This window comes from Rhipicephalus microplus, chromosome 3, assembly GCF_043290135.1.
Source record: "Rhipicephalus microplus isolate Deutch F79 chromosome 3, USDA_Rmic, whole genome shotgun sequence".
NCBI lineage: Eukaryota > Metazoa > Arthropoda > Arachnida > Ixodida > Ixodidae > Rhipicephalus > Rhipicephalus microplus.
In genome coordinates, this window is record NC_134702.1 from 20,100,589 (window position 1) to 20,105,734 (window position 5,146).

The following is a 5,146-nucleotide window of genomic DNA, read 5'->3' on the forward strand; positions in this document are numbered from 1 at the left end:
GGTTGGAGCATTGGACGGCTCACTCGTTACGCTACTCGCATTGTGTGACGACTGGTTGTTCTTCCGCTGTTTTATAACGCTTTATAAGTCGTATTTGACGTTTGCAAGTCGTATTGGACGTTTGTAAGTCGTATTCAATAGACAAAATAGAACTGGCAGAGCTTTCGAAGTTGATTAATAGGCGTAAGGTATCCGATGTAAGAAGGTATAACATTGAGAGAATTGAACACGCTCTGAAAAACGGAGGAAGTGTCAAAGCAGTGAAGAGGAAACTTGGGATAGGCAAAAATCGGATGTATGCACTAAGGGACAAAGAGGGCAAAATAACTACCAATATGGATAGGATAGTTGAAATAGCGGAGGAGTTTTACAGAGATCTGTACAGTAGCAGGGACAACCACGACTTTAATACTCTAAGAACTAGCAGTAACCCAGATGACACCCCACCAGTAATGATAGAAGAAGTCAGAAAAGCTTTGGAGAGCATGCAAAGAGGCAAAGCTGCTGGTGAGGATCAGGTAACATCAGATCTGCTGAAAGATGGAGGACAGATTGTGTTAGAAAAACTAGCCACCCTGTTTACGAGGTGTCTCCTGACGGGAAGAGTACCAGAGTCTTGTAAGAACGCTAACATCATCTTAATACATACGAAAGGAGATGACAAGGAGTTGAAGAATTACGGGCCGATTAGCTTGCTCTCTGTAGTATATTTACAAAGGTAATTGCTAACAGAGTAAAGAAAACATTAGAATTCAATCAACCAAAAAAACAAGCAGGATTTCGAACAGGCTACTCAACAATTGACCACATTCATACTATCAATCAGGTAATAGAGAAATGCTCAGAATATAACCAACCACTATACATAGCCTTCATAGATTACGAGAAAGCGTTTGATTAAGTAGAAATATCAGCCGTCATACAGACACTGTGGAATCAGGGCGTAGATGAAGTATATATGAACATCCTGGAAGAAATCTACAGGGGATCAACTGCTACCATAGTGCTTCATAAAGAAAGCAACAGAATACCGATCAAGAAGGGTGTAAGGCAGGGGGACACAATCTCCCCAATGCTATTTACCGCGTGCTTACAGGAGGTTTTCAGGAGCCTAGGATGGGAACAGCTAGGGATAAGAGCTAATGGAGAGAACCTTAGTAACCTGCGCTTCGCCGATGACATTGCATTGCTGAGTAACTCAGAGGACGAATCAACTCATGATTACGGAGTTAGACAAGGAGAACAGAAAGGTGGGTCTTAAAATGAATCTGCAGAAAACGAAAGTAATGTACAACAACCTCGGAAAAGAGCAGCGCTTCGAGATAGGTAATAGTGCACTTCAAGTTGTAAATAACCACTGAGCCGAACCACGAGATTGAAGTAACTAGAAGAATAAGAATGGGGTTGAGCACATTTGGCAAGCACTCTCAAATTATGACAGGTAAATTGCCACTATCCCTCAAGAGAAAGGTATATAACAGCTGTATCTTGCTGGTACTTAGCTACGGAGCAGAAACCTGGAGGCTTACAAAGAGGGCTCAGCTTAAATTGAGGACGACGCAGCGAGCAATGAAAGAAAAATGGTAGGTGTAAACTTAAGAGACAAGAAGAGAGCAGAGTGGATTAGGGAACAAATGGCGTTTAAGGAAATCATAGCTGAAATCAAGTAGAAGAAATGGACATGGGCTGGGCATGTAGCGCGTAGACAGGGTAACCGCTGGTCGTTAAGGGTAACTAACTGGATTCCCAGAGAAGGCAAGTGGGATAGGGGGAGACAGAAGGTTAGGTGGGCAGATGAGATTAAGAAGTTTGCGGGTATAATTGGCAGCAGCAAGCACAGGAACGGGTTAACTGGCGGAACATGGGAGAGGCCTTTGTCCTGCAGTGGACGTAGTCAGGATGATGATGATGATGATGATGATGATGATGATGATGATGATAATAAGTCGTATTAACGCGATTGCTTTCCCAACACCAAGCCTGCCTAAGGAAAGTTTGCCAACAAGGGACAAGCACCAGCGTAGGTCAGTGGTAGAATACTGGGCTGGCACCCAGCAGGCCCGGGTTTCGAGCCCCACTTTGTCTTTTGTGCAAGGTTTCTTTTCTTGTTTCGCGCGATGTTGTTACGGACGGCGGCGGACAACTGCGTGTGACCCCGAGTTGTGATATCATAACAGCTTTCTCTGTGAAACGTGTACAACACCGATATACACCCATTACGTGGTCTTAAAGGCACAGTAACGTGTGTGCCTCTCGTAACGGGTGGCCGGTTTTAAACCTCGAGGTAGTACATTATGATAATCACACGTTTTGGCGCCCGATGGCAAGATATACGCTTGTATTACGCAATATTACTGCGATATTACATGTTATATTGTGAAGCCTGTAGACCGGACACGTGTGTTTGTGAAGAATGAACGTTATTTTCACTGCATTTTCAACCATGCACATGTCGTTCTTAATTTTTAACCGTATTTCCAAGCAGAGGCTGTGTGCTAAAACACCTGCTTTCCGTAGACACGCAAAATGCCTAGGTTCGATTCTCACTCACACTCGAAAATTTTAAATATTTACTTTGAATCTTTCTCGATGTTTCGTTCACGAACAAGATCACGATTTTTCACTCACAACCACCGACGCCCATGCACGCCGACATCGATGCCGGAATTTTCGCGAAACGAGATCTTTAACGCTATCACGTTGAAAAAAGACGCTTAATAAACTTACAAAGCCGGCGCCTTGATGCAGGTTCAGTGTAAATGTCCAAAACCACCGGATGAAACGAAGTATCAACGGTATAATCTGGAGCTATAATATAGCAAAGCCTGCGCTCGTTCCGCTTGAACGCAGGCTTTGTTGAACGCGGCCTCCGTCCAAAGCCATCGATACACCGGTCAGTGTCACTCATACATTTGTACTGCCTTTCTTCTAATATTCATGGACAGTTTTTATTTACCGTTCATTTCATCCCCATATTGTTATTTATTGTTATATTGTTATTTATAATGACAAGTTCCACTTTGACACCCCCCCCACCAAGTGCCATACTAAATCTATCTATCTATCTATCTATCTATCTATCTATCTATCTATCTATCTATCTATCTATCTATCTGTCTGTCTGTCTGTCTGTCTGTCTGTGTGTCTGTCTGTCTGTCTGTCTGTCTGTCTGTCTGTCTGTCTGTCTGTCTGTCTGTCTGTCTGTCCGTCCGTCCGTCCGTCCGTCCGTCCGTCCGTCCGTCCGTCCGTCCGTCTGTCTATCTATCTATCTATCTATCTATCTATCTATCTATCTATCTATCTATCTATCTATCTATCTATCTATCTGTCTGTCGGCTTATCTACACAAGCCGCCGATCGAGAAACATGTGCGGTCCGCCGAACGACACGGCGCTGGGCACGTTTCTATATTTACGCGACCAGCGCTCGCCCCGTGACGTCCGCAGAGGACAGACTGATTGCCGCAGTCATCAGCCTCCCCGCAAAGCTCGGCCGACGCCCACGACGACGCCAAGAGCGGAAGGAGGGCCCCGCTGATACGAAGCCGCCGAAGTCGTTGTTTTATGGCCGCGTCGACGGCGGCGGCACTTGTCACGCGCGCACGCGCGTTTCGTCGCGGTCGTAAAGTACAGCGCACATGCCGCTGCTGCCGGCGCGCAGAGAATCCGTGACTCCGACCGGATGACACGAAGCCGCTGTCGAGAACCACATTTATACGCGGGCGCCCGCCAACAACCCCGCAAACGCGACCGGGTCGGGTTCTCGTTCCTCTGTCGCTATGATGCATCGAGGAACGGAAACATCCTCCGGGCCGTGCTGTGTTTGCGTTTCTGCCGGCATGCCCGTCTCTGTGTGCGCGTGCAAACAATTCACGAAAGAAGGTGGCGCTTGCAGGGACGGAGCTCACATTTAGGAGTGTGACAGCTTGGGCTAGTTGGTATGACATGACGATAGTTATTGTGCGAGAACAGAACGACGACAGAAAGACGAGAAGGACACGAAGGACACGAGCGCTCTTGTCCTTCGTGTCCTTCTTGTCTCTTTGCCGTCGCTCTGCTCTCGCGCTATAACTATCGTCACATTTAGGGAAGTACTTCTGAAGGCATGTTTTACTAAAACGCCGCCAAGGGCCCTACTGGAAGCGGGTTCCCGCTGGACCAAATAAAGATATTTTTTTATATGTATAGATACGCATCCCTCTTGCATTGCCCGTGCTTCAGCGTGTGCGCAATTTTTTTCCCTTTTAACCCTTCCTCTTGTCTTTGATGTCCTCACCTTTTCATACCCATTTCTCTTTCATCAGTGCAGGGTAGCTAGCCAGAAATTTTCTTCTGGTGAACCACCCTTCCTTTCACTAAACCTTTCACTGTTTCTATCTCACTTGCATTATTATTATTATTATTATTATTATTATTATTATTATTATTATTATTATTATTATTATTATTATTATTATTATTATTATTATTATTATTATTATTATTATTAAAATAAAAATACTAGTATCAAAGAGGGCAAACAGGGGTATGAGACCACACTCTCTATAGCTCTTTAGGGAGGGGGAATAACAAAGAAAAGTGAGGGTCTAAGTCAGGCGCATGTTCGAGCCTTCAGCCCTTTACAGAAAACCATCAAAAGTGTGAATAAGAAAAAAAAGTGGAATTCAAGAAAAAGCGGCACTTGTACTACGTCGCGCAAGGCAGGGTCACCGCAGACCGGGTGGGACGTAGCTCCGCTTGAGATCGCTAGATTTTTACCCTCGAACCTCCCCATTTTTCGCTGTTTACTATACTATACTATAGTATACTATACTAAGATGTACTATATTATACATGGCTATACGCTTGCTCTCTTTTGTGTATGTGTTTTTTAGTCTGTGTCTTTCAATCCCTTTGTCTACGCCTGTGAGCAAACCCATACGCACCACCTCTTCTTGTCCCCATCATCACCCTTCATCCCTCTTTCCTTCCCCTTTCCCTTATCCCCTGTGTAGAGTAGCAGGCTAGAGCGAACTAGCTCAGGCCGACCTCTCTGCCTTCTAATAAATTCTCACTCACACTGACCCAACAGTGTGAGTGCGGTCGTAGGAGCGGCTGCACAGTCTTCCTGCAAACCACTGGATTGGCTTCGCGCCTGTAGCATTTTT